Genomic DNA, 15153 nt, shown 5'->3' on the forward strand with positions numbered 1-15153 from the left:
CAGTCTCAGCTGAAGGACTCTTTATTTTTTCCCAGAAAAGGGATAATAACATAATGCTTCCGAGGAAAGACTCTCACACAGACCAATAACATTGCTCTTAAATGTACCAGTGGACATTTAGGAAATTCAAATATGAAATTCACCCCTTTTTTCCTCCTTCCTCTCGAGAAGGTGTTAGTTACAGAAGACAATTTGGACATTACTGGTGAGGCTCAATGAAGCCCCACACAAGGAGAGAGCTTTTGCAAGGTCTGTGGGGGGAGGTGAATCAAGGCCAGACCAGACCAGGCCAGGCCTAGAGGCAGGCTGCACGGCCTGACCGCCCGGGCGGCATCCACTGGAGGTTTGGGTGGCCGGACAGGCAGAAGGGAAGGTTCTTGAGGACAAAGCCAAGGTCTATGTGAGGGACAGTCAGACCTCTCTTTGGGAGGTGATTGTGACCTGACACTCTGGTCTGGCTCAGTAGCCAGAGGTCTGGGTTGAGCAGAACAGGGGGGAGGGTCTTGCTCGTCTCTCCAGGCTGGTGTCCAGGATCCAGGAGTTGGAACTGGATAAGAGGAAATATTGGGGGGGGGGGGGTCAGTGGCTTGCAAGTGTGATAGATTTACATTCAAGTCCCATCTCTGCCTCTCACTAGTTGTATGTCCTTGGGCGAGACAGCCCATTTCTGGCCCTCGTGTTTCCTCTCCTGCTGAGCTCATAAGACTGTGTAGGATGGGGTGAAGGGACGTGTGAAATGCCTGGCTGAGGCATCCTCTGGGGGCAGGTCGTGTGCCCCCCTCCTCAGGTGCAGAGTGCTTCCTTAAGATAGCTGCTTCCGCACGATTGCAAAGAGCGCTCCGGTATGTTTGCATTAGCCTTGCGGTACCACGTCCTTTCGGAACATCCTCTTCTCCCTGGAAGGTCAGCGTGACCTCATTGTCTGGGACAGATTTGGCCTTGGTCTGCTCTCATCTTATCATTGCTTTTCATACTGTGCTTTCCAAAACACACCACTCATCTTGTCACCGGCTGAACGGACTCTGTGTGGTTCATGGCAGACAGCTCTGCTCGTGGTCTGCGCGGTGTGTCATGTGACGGGCACCGAACCTAGGCGCAATTCAAAGACTCGGTCCTGAACCCCTAGTCTGGATGGCCCCACCACTCCATCTGTGGCATATCTTCCCTCTTCGACTCATGGCATCCTTTGCACACTGCGCTCTGAGGTCCTCCTGGGTGATTCTTGGTTGTGAACTTGACGTGCCCGGGCTTAAACGCTCTTCCGAGTTTAGCTTGCCCTGGGACCTGGTGACAGTTCCCGTGTGGGGCGCGGTGCTTCTGAAGGCTTGTCCCAGCATTGTGTAGAGGCAGCAGGCACTTGGTAGTGTTTTATGGGAGGCTTATTCTTCTTTAAAAAAAAAAAAAAAAGTCCATTAGGGACTTGAGTTTATGTGGATTAAGATAACCCTAGTTTTTTGTTGTTGTTGTTGTTTTTTAAATATTTTATTTATTTGTCAGAAATCACAACTAGGCAGAGAGGCAGGCAGAGAGGGAGGAGGAAGCAGGCTCCGCCCGGAGCAGAGAGCCCGATGCGGGGCTCGATCCCAGGACCCTGGGATCATGACCTGAGCCGAAGGCAGAGGCTTTAACCCACTGAGCCACCCAGGCGCCCCAAGCTAACCCTAGTTTTATGAATGGTCTTAAACATTACTCTTCTCTCTTCATCTTTCTCACTTTTTTCCATTTACATTCATTCTGTGGTATTTTATGAGACCATGTGGCTCTAAGCTTTCTTCCTTTATGTCATTAGTGCCTGTAGTGTAGGAGAGGAGAGAGGGAGAGTAACATAGTGGCAAGGTCAGGAACTTTAGATTTCAGTCAATCTGCGGTAAGCACGAGCTGCGTGATCTTGGTTACTTAATGTCTGTGAGCCTTAATTTTCTCATTAGTAAGATAAGAATTTCAGCGAAGGAGAAATAAGGTATTGTATGTCCAGTACGAATTGCAGTCTTAGTCCGCAGTTACCCACTCTTCCGTCCCTTTTGTTTTGGGGAGGCAACAACTTTCGATCCTTTTAACTGCTCCTTTTGGTGATTATTTTGATATTTCTAGAGAATTTTTGAATTTGGGGTAATATTTATTAACTTCTTGGTAGGGAAGATAAGGATTTTTCTCTCACACTTGTCTTATTCTCCTCATACAGATACACCCATTTGGGTCTCCGTCCTCCCAGTGGGGTTATTCATAGTTTTTGATAGCTCGACTCCATGTCCAGTCAGTACGGCAATGTAAACATTTTGACAGTGAGCCATGCTCGCAGTATTAGTACATTAGTACATGTAGTATTAGTTTTTCCCACATAGCTTTCTGTTTTACCTGAAATTAGTAAGTGCCTATTTTTTTTATATGCACTTATCACTACGTATCTGTTGGTCAGCACAAAATGGTGAAGTGGTAAGTGCTGTTAGGCATATTACCAGGACGGGAGAAACATACCAGTTCTTGAGGGGAAAGAACTTTCTGCCCCTGGCATTAAATTCTCAGAATAATTCCTGTTGCAGGCATACATGTAAATGATATATAACACAGCGGACCTGATGTTAGCAAATTCCGGAAGTCACTTCCATATGACCGTTTTCCATGATAGTGTTGGAAAAAACTCAGTGTTATACTATCATAGTGACGCTACCATTAATCTAAGAGGGACCCACTTAATGGGGTTAAACGTGTCCTGTGGTGAAACTTGATCCGAGAGTGAACTTGGGCGCCTGGAGGATTAGATGGACCGTGTGTCTCCTGGACAGTCTTTTCTCTCTAAATAGCAGGACTGCACTCATTCATTCAATCAGGAAGTAAATGGAGACAGCCAGCGTGGGCTGGACACTGCGGAGTCTGTAATCAACAAAACAGATGTGGTCTTTGCCCTCTGAGAGTTCATGGTCTTGCGGGAAGACAGACATCGAAGGGTGAATTGTTGGTGTGATGAGTGTTGTAAAGAAGGAGCAGGGTGGCCTGGGAGACTGTTTCTTCTTATCATTGCTTTTCACCCGGTCCCAAGTCTACCAGCGGTTGCACAAAGTCTGTACGTCTGTTGTTCTGCTGGTACAGATTCACTGAGTTCCTTAATTTCCCTTTCCTTTCACCGTTTTTGTGGCTTCTCTGCTGCACTGACATGGAGGAAACCCGCGAGGTTGCAGAATCAGTCTTTCTGAGGTTGGAAGATCACATTCCTTTAGTAATGAAACTTGCTCAGGGAAACAGTACACCTGAGATCAGGTTGGACACTCCTGGTCCTTCTGTCCACACTGGGAAGGGGCCCTGAATTCACGTGTTTGCTGCCATGTCTGAGGAAAAGATCAGAAAAATCCTGGGGTCAGTTTCTGGTAGAAGAGAAGACCAATGACGTGTCAAGGATGGAGACCATAGGAACACTTTATATCCACTCCAGATTTCACATTTATGTCAAAGTGAGTCAGTAGCACACATCTCTTTCAAATTTGTTCATAAATAGCAAAAGTGTATAACGTGTGAACACCCTCGTCGAAAGTAGCAGAATTATTTACTTAGATTAAATGTCCTATCCTTTGTCTTTAGAATGATGAAATAGTTTATTGTAAGGTGGAGGGTTGGACCAGGTGATAGTTATGAGTTCTCTTTTAGCTGTAAAATCTGTGGTTATGTTTTATAAAGCCCTTTGCCACTCTGCACTCTGTGAGCATTAAGTGGTACACATTCTGTCTTTTCTGGGAGAAATCCTTAATACCAGTACTCTTATGAAATGATATCCATTTGTCAAATTTGACTTTTTTCTTTGTCAGCGATAGATAACTTTTCTAAAAGAATGACCAGATAACTTTTTCAGTTTGGAAGTCATTCAGTAATCGGATTGGATGAAGAATTTACCCTTGACAATTTTTTTCAACTGGCTTGGGCAATTTTCAACATTGCTCAAATGCCCTCATGGCATTTTACCAGAAATGTTCATGGCATATTACCAGAAAGGTATGACTTTGGTCACTAAAGTCATGCCATAACTTTGGTCACTAAAAGTAGAGAACTGTAAGGCAGTGTAGTTATTACCTTCCAAAAATAACCAGAAGTATTTTCTCTGGTTTGTATGTTTGGTTTCCATAATGACTTTGAAAATTCCCATTCACCAGGATTCAGAAGATCTTTCTCTTTTGAAAACAGTGGAAAGAAATTCTAAAAATAAAGCATTTAAAATAATGAAGTGGCCAAATCTATAGTAAAACCTGTAAAGACGGAGGAGTTCCCCTTACCCCCATTAGGGAAAACCCTTACAAAACAGTAAATGGAGAATCTAGAATATATTGTTGGTCAGGGGCTAAAAGTATAAGGTAAAAGTGAGATATTAATACTCAGAAGCTTTTTGGTTTGGTAAGAGAAACCGAAGGGCTACTTAAGAATTTAGAATCGTAGGAGAAGAATAAATGAAACGAGATGGGATCGGGAGGGAGACAAACCATAAGTGACTCTTAATCTCACAAAACAAACTGGGGATTGCTGGGGGGAGGGGGGTAGGGGGAGGGGGGTGGGGTTATGGACATTAGGGAGGGTATGTGCTATGGAGAGTGCTGTGAAGTGTGTAAACCTGGCGATTCACGGACCTGTCCCCCTGGGGATAAAAATACATTATATGTTTATTAAAAAAATAAAAAAATAAAAAAAATAAATTTAAAAGAAAAGAATTTAGAATGGGGCAAGAGAAGCTTACAAACATAGGGAGACGCTCAGCTTCACTAGCCAAGAGGAAAATGCATATTAAAACCACAGTGAGATGCCATTTCTACTAGATGACCAGAATTTGAATGTCTGACAGTATCCAGGGTGGATAAAGACCAGGAACAACCACGTTCCATGGTTCTTGTTCTCCAGACTGTTGTAGGAACCTAAATTGGTACAGCCTCTTTGCTCTAGGGGGCGCTGTTTATGCAGCCTACAATGTGAATGGTGCCCCCTGGGGTTGTGTGGCAGCCCCCACCGCTGTGCCTGGAGCAGGAGACACACGGTGATGTTTATAGAAAGATGGGGAGTTTGGTGTTCGTGGAGGGGGCATCCCAGGTCTCTCTTGAGGCAGAGAAGTTGTGTCCGAGTCCACCCACCCCAGCCCGGACCTCTGTCGACCCCCATGTCCAGTTCCAGAGGAGAAGTTGTCCCGTAGGTGGGTGGGCTGGTGTTGCGGTGGGGGGCAGCTTCGGGCAGGGACTCAGGAGGACGGCTGGCCTGGAGGACAGCTCTGGGGACATTTGCTTCCCATTCGGCCCCCAGTAGGGTGCCCCGTTTACTCTGGGAGGGGGTGGTCACCTGAGATGCTGAAGTGGATGAGAGGCTGGAGATGAAGGGTGCTGCTAAGAAGACACCCCGCCAGGGCAGCCCTTTCCTAGCGGCTCCAGACCTGCTGGTGCGGGTGGCCATGGCACGTCCGCGTGGCTCCTGCGCTCGCGTCCGTTCACCTTCCCATAGTGTGCTGCCCCAAAGTGGGCTCACACTTGATGGAATGTTGTGATTAGTACCCACCCCCCGGCCCCCCAAAATTGTTTATACAAACTGCACGTGACTACTTGTAAAAAAATGTAAAAAATGCAGACAGTGGGCGCCCGGGTGGCTCAATCAGTTAAGCGTCTGCCTTTGGCTCAGGTCATGATCCCGGGGTCCTGGGGTCGAGTCCCCGCTCAGCGGGGTCCGCTTCTCCCTCTGCCCCCCCACCACTGCTCATGATCGCTCGCTCTCTCTCTCTCTCTCAAAAATAAAAAAATCTTGGAAAAAAACCCCAGAAAATTAGGAAGATTTGTCCATAATCCCCTTTCCCCAAACATCCACTGTTAAAATTGTCGTATATTTCCTTCCAGTCTCTTTTCTGTGCATTTAAACAAATTACGGTTATGGGAGTGAGATAGCGTTGCATCTGTGTGTGTGTTTCCTCCGCCTTCTATTATTCTGCTCCTTTGGGATTCTTAAGTACGTTGTGTTGCATAGGCAGAAACTCTTCTTGCCGGTGAGTCAACATTAGCAAGAGCCAGTAGAAAATGTCCATTTATGCCTGGAGAGTTTAGCAAATCTCCCACATTTTGGGTCATGACTTCTCTTTCCCCTTACTTTTGCAAAGTTCACCTGTAGGGCACCGATAGGAGCGCTTCTTCACGAAACACTCTCTTGGCACTTATTTCATACTGGGTTCTGGGGAACCAGGTTCTAGGAGCTCCAGTTTTGGTGGGGTGGGGGCATCCACGAAGATTATACTTTGTCTGGTAAAATCCAAGGCCGAGCATGAGCGGCTTCTGTGATTAGACCTTGCTTCTGAGGAGCGGGCGGGCAATGTCCTTGCTCTGAACCAGAGCCACAGAGCAGTTATCTTTTCCTAAGCCTTTGGTGGTGGTTGTTATAAGGTTCACCGCAGACTTTTGCAGTGAAGAAACAGTACAGTAACTGGGTCATTCTGACCTAGAACCAACCAAAATACTTCTAATTACTGCAGCAGACAATGATGAATCACGCTTAAGCAAGCTTGCCGCCTTTTCAGTCCGATGCGTGCACAGTCAGAGTCATTGCTCCTGAGCCAGTGAGGCACGTGCTCCAGCAAGTTTGGGTCTGTAGGAGGAGAGAGGGCTGCAGACCTTCCCGGCCAGCCCGAGAGCTGCTGGTCCCCTGTGCCCGTGCAACGAAAGGGGGTCTTTATCTTTCTCAGAGTCGAAGCTCCCTGACAGCCCGGCTGTCCGTCATGATTTTCATCATGGAAATGCCTGATAAAAGCTCAACTCTTTGTTGAGCACCTACTATGTGCCTGGCAGTGAAAAGGTGCTTTCCAGTCCTAGGGTCATGTCAGGCTTCCCACAGCCTTGTGATGATCGGTAGTATTATCCTCATTTTGCTGAGTAAACAGAGTCTCTCCGAAGTGGAGGGGATACGAGGCGCCTTGCGGATGTCCGGTAAATGAGTGATTGACAGCTCCAAGCTAATTAACGGGAGGGAGAGGCAAAAGGAGAGAACTTGGCCACCATGAGCCCGAAGAGCTGGTCTTAGAAGTTCAGAGGCTTTGTTCCTCTCCGTTATTCCTTTTTGCAATTTTTAAGCTCCAAATTGGAGGCGAGGTCAAAGAGGGAAGGGGATTTCAACGTAGGCAGGTAAGGTAAGATACAGAGGAGGGAGTAGGTTTGTGACTAGCAGGGACATCAGCTGACTACTTCTAAAAATAAAATAAAATAAATGAAAAACACTTAGGTGCCAGCCCTTGTGCTAAATACTTTATTCCATCGTCTTATTTGATCCTCACAAAACTCCTTTGTTATCTTGGGCTCATGAGAGAGGGAACCAGAGCTCAGAGGGTCAGGGAGTCTGCCCAAGGCCACACAGCTAACAGATGGGTGAGTAGACGTGTGGGAACCCAGGTGCCAGCTTGCCGCTTCCCTGAGGCGTGGCTACTTTCCTGTAAACAAAAGCAAGAATGGAGATTTCATTATTTATCCTTGGATTTTTTTTCTATTTGGTGGAAGGAAAAAAAACAACAACAACAACGGATGGTATGCAGGTTTCCTTTATGCTAACAAAACCCAACAAATGGTCTTATCCCAGGAACAGATTCCAGCTCAGTCCATGCAGGGAGAAGGCCAAGCAAAAGATGAAAGTTTTGGGGTCACCAGAAATAACCCACTAGCTGGGGCTGGCATGTGATTCTCTGGCGGGGCCCACGTATTCCAAACCAGAACCAGCACTCGGTGCTCTTTAATATGATATAATACAATGCTCTCTAATAGAATGCAGTGTGCCTTTGTTCAGGGATCAGAGAAATTCTAGAAGGTAGTTTGTGTGCAGAAATAACAGGAATACGTCATGGCTGATTCTGCTCTAATGACACGTGTTCCTCAAAATCACGGCATCACGCAAAATTGCGCGGTAAGAACCACAGGCGTCACGGGAAAATCGGGGCTACAGTACACACTCGAAAACTTCATCATGACACACTGGGGGGAAAGATACAGTCCTATTAGAAAGGAAAGCACAGTTTTACACATGCGGGATGGTTAGGAAGTGCATAACTGTTGCCATACGTGTGGGACTTGACTGCGAAGTCGAGGTACGAGCGGTGCCACTTTGCCTGTGGAAGTGGCTGGTGGAAGGTTGCAGCTCGTGAGTTATTGTGAAGTAGGGGAAGGAGGGAGGTGCGGAAGGTATAGAAGGTTCTAGCACCAGATGTGGACGGGCATGCCTCATAGCACGCACGTGGTGATGGAGGTCGCTGGTAGGTGTTGGAAATCACTCCCAAGCACATAGAAAATTCACAGATATACCAGTCTGTTGGTGTGAATTTGCGGTGTAGAAACAAGTGTTCCAGCAGAACTGGACTGTATACAGGAACAGTGTAACAGAATGTCTAAAACTTTCACACGGAAATGTATGGCTTTCACATCCCTAGAAGTTTGTTAAACCTAAATGAAGAAGTGTAGGGCCCAGGTCTGTTCAGGGAGGTCAGGGCCACCACACAATAGAAGAGATGCCAGAACTGGGTTTTGAAGGATGAGTAGGAGTTCACATCACAAACGAGGGGCAAGGGCTTTCCAGGCAGACAGAACATACAGGATGCACAAAGGACGGGGAGGCATGATAAGACAGGGAGCCTGCCGAAACTGAGCCATCAGTGTTCGGCAGATCTGCTTTCCAAACCACGACGTGTTGGTGTGGCCGCTGCTGCCAAAAGCTGACAGCTTAGTGTCAGCAGTGGCGGCCGTTGTAAAGCAGATCTAAAGTGACACGAGAAACCCAGGGAAACCTTTTGTGAGAGCCAAGGCCGATTTATTTGCTAACGGTGTCATCGTGATCTCCAGGGCACTTTGTCGAACAGGTGGAGACTCCTCTACTGTTTGAAGATCATTGCGTCGAGCCCTTGTGGTCAGAAGGAAAAATTTGGCCAACACATCAGTCTCAAATGTCAGTGTTGGCAGCCGATGTGGTGAATTCATCTCTGCTTGTCGTAGCTCCTGTGCAGGGCATTTGGCTGGGGGAAAAGAGCAATTGAGAGAGGACAGAAGAAGGGGGTTTATGGCAGGGAGATAGGTTGGCATTGAGATATATGGGATTTGCAGAGTTCCCTTCAGAAGGGAGACTCACTCCAGAAACATCCTTCCAGAGCCAATGTTTTGAGCTCTCTCCTCCTTACATACCGCAGTGCCTTTTCACGTCAAAAGCCTATTTTGACAGTAATGGAAAAGCAGAGTCAATTCAAAGGCATTGGAATTCAGACCTAACGAAGACACATTTTTCTTTGCTGACACATTTTCTTTTTCTCCTCATGATGATGACAACTTAATACAGTTTACAGACTTAGCACGTCAGAGGAAAGCTTAAAGAAGCATCATAAAAATCTTGAATTCTTTCATTTAGAGGCAATCACTGTAGACATTTTTCAATATATATGCATAAATATAATATACATATATAATGTATAGTATCACATGATAGTTATATAATGTTTAATTTGTTAACACAATACAATGTTACTAGTATAGAAATATAAGTATGTATTATATAACATATAACGTAATATATGTATAAAATGTGTGCATATCTGTTTCTCTCTATATTTCTGTAACAATTTACAGTCTTTTTGTTACTGCATGTTACATCCTAAGTACATCCGCATCATTTCAAAACTTCACGCACATAGCTTTTGTGCGCCTGGATATTGGGAGTGCATAAGCACCTGCTTCCTGTTGGACATTCCAGAAGGGTCCAATTTCCCGCCATTCTAGACCCAGCCAGCCGTCTGTGCGTGGTCACCAGCCCCATGGGTCCTCCTCGGACCTGAGAGCCTCTCCGGGTGGACAAAGCCGTGGTGCCAGGGGTTCGCCGGGCCTCCCAGAGCCTCGCTCAGGCTTAACCACCAGGGGGCGCTGCCCTTGCTGGGAAGGTGGGGGCTGCGTGGGGTCTTCTCCAGCCCTTTCTAGGGAGACGCTGCTCAGCTGGGGAAGCAGTAGCTCTGCGATGGGGGCTCTTCCTTCCACCCTGGAGCCTCTGGTCCTTTTGGGAACCTGGCCTAGAAGCAGCTGAGAACTCTCTTGGCTGCCTGGAGGGTTAACAAGAATAATCAGGCATTTTGGCCTTTGTCACAGAAGGTAGAGGACATGAAAACCCCTGGTCATAGCCAAGTCATCTTTGCGGGGCCAATAAAGGATCCTGATGAGAAGCTGGAACTGAACATTAACGGTATTTAGCACAAATAAAGTGAGCTCCCATTCCTCCTTTCCTTTTTCTTTATTAAAGAGTTTACTTACTTGGCAGAGCGAGAGAGCTCAAGTGGGGGAAACAGCAGAGAGAGAAGCAGGCCCCTCTGCCCCCCCATGCCATCCTGCCCCCCAACCCTGCGCCCTCCTGCACCCCCCCACCGCCCCCCTGTGCCTGACCCGGGGCTCGATCCCAGGACCCTGGGATCATGACCCAAGCCAAAGGCAGATGAGATGCTTAGCCATCTGAGCCACCCAGGTGCCCCTCCTTTTCTTTTTCAATTAGGATTTGATTGGGGTTCCTGGACTTCAGAGTCAGTTACAGCAGGACTGTGCAGAAAGCTCTGGCCAAAAGCTGGTGTTTTCTTGTTTTCCGTAATGGAAAGGGTTTAAATAAAAGAAGTTCGAGGATGTGCATCCGTGGCTCCCGGGGGAGGTTTCCCTGCTGGGGTGCGCTCCTGGTGTCCGTGGAGGTTACGTTGGGGGGGCACCTGCAGCACACTGGAGAGCCGGCTTCCCGCAGCAGAGCCCACGCTCTTCTCCTGACGCTTTGTTCTCTGTGCAAGAGTACGTGGTTCCGCTCCAAGTACAAAACTTTCCTGTTGTTTAAAAAGACCCGGTGTGACCGCGGGCGGTCAGACTGACGGATTGGTATGTACCTGCGCGGAGAGCACTGTGACCCAGCAAAACACTTCAGTGCGGAGAAGACAGAGAGCCGGGCATTTGCCATCTGACCCAGCGGGAGCCCGGGGCAGATGGAGCTCCCCTTGGAAGGTCTGCTGCTGAATTTTTTTTTTTTCCCCTAGTTGTTGTTGTAGCCCCGGGAGCAGATACTGGCTTTGAAACCTTTCCCTTAACTGGCTTGACTGCCTCTGCTCCTCTGGGCCGGGGCCGGGGAGCCAGCGTGTCAGGCTGACCGAGCACTCAGCCCCGTGGGGCGCCGAGGGCTCCCCAGGGCTCAGAGGCACAGCCCCCGGGAGGCCGCAGCCTCTGCAGGTGTTCCGCTTTGCTTTGCAGAGCTGAGCCTGCCTTTGGCTGGTGTGTTGACGGGCTGCCCGAAACAACCAGCTCTTTGTAAGGTACGGTACATGCGACTTGGGGAGTAGAGCACCCCCTTTTGGGGCTGGAAAGGTTTGTGTTGGCTTTTAGCTTATTAGAAAGATGGCATTGGTCTGTGCCAGGGAGAATAATGGCACAACATTAGCTTTCAGGAAAGTGCAGGGGAGCGTGAACGAGTCTCCTTATTTTTATTGTTTGCAGTGGTATCTAGATGGGTTGGGAAGGATTAGTTCTGCACAAGGGGGACACGAAAGCAGCAGTGAGTATAATTATGAATGATATGCCAGAGAGCTCCACGACCTTCGTGGATCCTGCTGGGTTGTTTCTGGAGAGGACTTTTCCAGTAGTCTCATCTTCCCTGAAAATCTTCCCCGGCTTTGTTGGGAAGGTGTTCCTCCCCCATTCGGTTCTCACCGCCACGGGAGGGGACACACCCACTGCTTTGGTGTTCCAGGGGGGAGAGCTTAGGGACCGTGGAAGTGCTCCAGCGTCGTGAGCAGATGTGAACAGATGTCTGCGTGACGTCTTGGTTGTCGGGCAGCCGCGGGCAGGACAGCCTCAGTTAGCGGGAGGATAGACAGAAGTCAGCCCCTCGCCCCCCTTTTCTTCCTTAAACAGCACCTGTGGAGTTTATGAGTTCCTCCAGGGAAAATCGGAGAAATCTACATCAGAATGCCGTTTCCTGTCCGGAGGACTGTCAAAGACTTTATAGGAGACCATTCTGTGTCTGAATGCATTTATGGCCATATCATATATTCGGGGCAGACCATTCTACACCCCCCAGCACACCTGTGGAAATTACAGAATGGGGCTGAGAACGTCGGCTGGAGAGGGCTGTGCTTCGTTTGTGTTGTTTTGGGGTTTTTTGTTGGTTGGTTGGTTTGTTTGTTTTTGGAACTTCAGACTCACCAGTAATGTCCCCATGCTTGTGTGGTGGCTGAAGGAGTCTTAAGTTTTGCTATAAGGAGCTTGGAGGAAAGGGATTCGTGGCAGCTCAGATTGGAGCTGGAGTTGGGGGTGTCCTGGTGAGACACTGGGGTGGGGCTGTGTCGCTGTGGCCGGCTGGGGCATGTCTCATCCCTTCCCATGAGGCCCCGGAAGGGCTGCAGGATACAGGGGGGAGATGGTCACCTGCAAGGACCGGGAGGCCCAGGCCAGTGCGTCCAAGGCCTACAGGTGTACTGTGGGTGTGATTCGGAATCGGAGGCAGGTGGCGAAGCGGAGAGAGGAGCCTGGCAGGCCGCTGTGGAAGGGTTTCCTCTCTCGAGGCCTTGAACTCCAGAGTGGGGCTGCGTTCTTCTCTACGACGGTCACTGTCCAGTCAAGGATAAGGACACAGAGAAGTGGGTGCCAGACCAAGGAGCCTCTGCTTATGGGAGGGGGTCCACAGGGGTTCGGGAGGGAACGGGAGGCCGGCCAGAGTGAGGCTGGAAGACCCTGGCACTGGGCTCCCCAGGTTCCTGTTTTCTGCACGGAAGCCAGCCCGCCTCCCCCATCCTTCATTGTCTGGGGCCGAGGGCCGGTCTTGGGGCCGCGGTATTTTACAGTATTGTCCTGTAGACCTTCCTTAGGAAGCCTCCGTGACCTCTGAAGTACACAGGGCTGTGGAGAGTCCTTTCCTGGTTCTCTGGGACTGATTCTAAACACTTCGGCAGGACACGGTCCTAGCTGGCCCTTTGCCACCCTCTCCCTGCTTCCCCACCTCCATCCAGATTCGTGCCAATGTCTGGAAGGACCTGCCTTCCCCAGTCAACGACGTCCCCCTGGGTGCATTGCTCCCTTTCTTTCCAGGATGCCCTTTCTTCTCTGCAGCAAACCAGTGCTCATCCTTCCTGATTCAGCTTTTCGAGAAGGCCCTCTGAGATTGACCTGAGATGGAAACTTTTCCATATCCCTTGAGCCACTTCCTTGCCGACGTCCTCACTAAGGCAACCACTACCGTGTACTTTGTGCTGAAGCATGCACCGGCTCTTCCTACACAACTGTGTCTTCAGCTCAGGGACGGTGCCTGGTTCACTCCTCCCTTAGCTCCAAGTGGGAAGGAAGTTATTTCTGTGATATGTCCAAGTTATCTATTTAAGCGTTTCATTTTAAAACATTCATCTTAAACCATGATCCTGGAAGGGGAAAGTTCACTTTTTCACAGAGGAGGCATAGAATGGGCTAGAAGTCATCGATTTGTGGCTTAAGACAGAGCCAGCTGTCTCAGGCTGGGGCTGAGACCCGGGAGGCCCTCAGCTGGGTCTTCTCTTCGGGCCTGGCGTGGCTTGGGTGGAGGTCAGAGACTCCCCGGTGGCTTGGGATGATTAGCAGAGGCAACGGCTGTCTCTCTGCCAGATCTGCTCTCTGTAAGAAACTGCTCTGGACTCGGTTGCTGTCTCCAGCAGTTCAAACCCCCGAGGAGGTGGGAGATGCGCACGCTGTGTTCTTAGTGGGGAAAACCCCGGCTGAGTGGTTTTTCGTGCTCTCCCTGAGCTCACATTTGGCTTCAGTGGAAGAAGGGCACTAACAGGGCCCGTGGAGAAGCAGTGTGTTCATGGGGAAAGAACAAAAGTGCACGTCTTGTACTCGGATGTTAGGAAGAGAGGGCTTCCCTCCGACGGCTCTTGGAATAGAGTACAGTGAGGTCAGTTCAGGTGATATCCCGGGGCAGGGGGGCAGGAGCCGGCAGGCTCTCTGGAACTGTGGCAGCAACAGATCCCCCCGGGGGGGCGGGGCCGGGTTAAAATCTCAGGCACGTTTACTTGGTCCAGCTGGGGTTTTAGTCCGGCACCTGAATGCTTCCAGACAGGACCGAGCTCCGTTTTCATATGGTCTCGCTGTGACCTCCCGTGGGTCCTCCCCATCCTCCCTTTTAGGAGGTATTTTCTGGAGGCCCGTGGCATCCTGGGGAAATGAAGAAAAAAATGAAGAGGTGACTAAAAGGGTTCCTGCTGTCAAGGGGCTCCAGGCTTTGAGAGGAAAGGGGACGAGAAACGTAGAAATCATGTCTCTGCTTGGGTTAGCACATTTCAGTCGGTGCCAAAAGGTTAGTGATTTCTGCCAGAGTAGAAGTTAAGTCAGCGTTTCTGGTTAGCATCTAGAAACTGGAATTCCAAGCACTTAATTCCACGTTTAGAGAGGAAACTAGAGTTTATGAATCTTTGTGTGCCAGCCGCCCTCCGTATGCTAGTTTATTTGGCCCTCCCTACAACTCCAGAAGGTTCTTAGCCTCATGTTATAAATGAGGGGAGGGTGGTTCAGAGAGGTTGGGTAGCTTGTCCAAGGCCACACAGCTCGAAAACAGCCTAGTGATGAATTAAGCCCCTGGTAGTCTTATTCTTTTTTTTTTTTTTAAAGATTTTATTTATTTATTTGATACAGAGAGATCACAAGTAGACAGAGAGGCAGACAGAGAGAGAGGAGGAAGCAGGCTCTCCGCGGAGTAGACAGCCTGATGTGGGGCTCAATCCCAGGACCCTGAGACCATGACCTGAGTCGAAGGCAGAGGCTTAACCCACTGAGCCACCCAGGTGCCCCTGGTAGTCTTATTCTAAAGGACAACCTTTTTACCACCTAGCAGGCAGATTACGAATGCTTGGCAAGGTCCAACTTTGAGAAGTTGTTTGAAGTTGGTAAAGTCAAACTTGACCAAGAAGCTGATTATAACTGGAAGGGAGCTGCGAGGCCTCCTCTGAGGGCCCCACTGGTTTCAATCGAACTGGACACCGTGACAAAGGACTGAAGAGCTTATTCTCAGCTCATCGTGGGCATCCGTCTCTGTGCAGAGGGGCTGAGCCGACAATGTGTGTCCTGCGCGTTTGGGAAAAGAGCTGGCTTGGACGAGCGTGCGGCAGGGGAGGTGGTGGCTTTATTTTTATGAGCAGAATGACGCGTGTGC

General features: G+C 49.1%; 1 protein-coding gene across 3 annotated transcripts in view; it reads left to right on the forward strand.

Annotated features, from left to right (window-relative positions):
- Nucleotides 1–15153, forward strand: part of GREB1 (growth regulating estrogen receptor binding 1) — a 135637-nt gene that overhangs the window by 37585 nt on the left and 82899 nt on the right. Inside the window, exon 1 of one of the 3 annotated variants that reach the window (XM_045978643.1) lies at nucleotides 10906–10988. The exons of the other annotated variants lie outside the window; for them this stretch is intronic. The gene's annotated coding sequence lies outside the window, so the exon portion shown is untranslated. Of the gene's footprint in view, nucleotides 1–10905; nucleotides 10989–15153 lie in introns of those variants that run through there. 3 annotated transcript variants of the gene reach the window in all.

Source organism: Meles meles, chromosome 15 (assembly GCF_922984935.1).
Source record: "Meles meles chromosome 15, mMelMel3.1 paternal haplotype, whole genome shotgun sequence".
NCBI classification, from domain to species: domain Eukaryota; kingdom Metazoa; phylum Chordata; class Mammalia; order Carnivora; family Mustelidae; genus Meles; species Meles meles.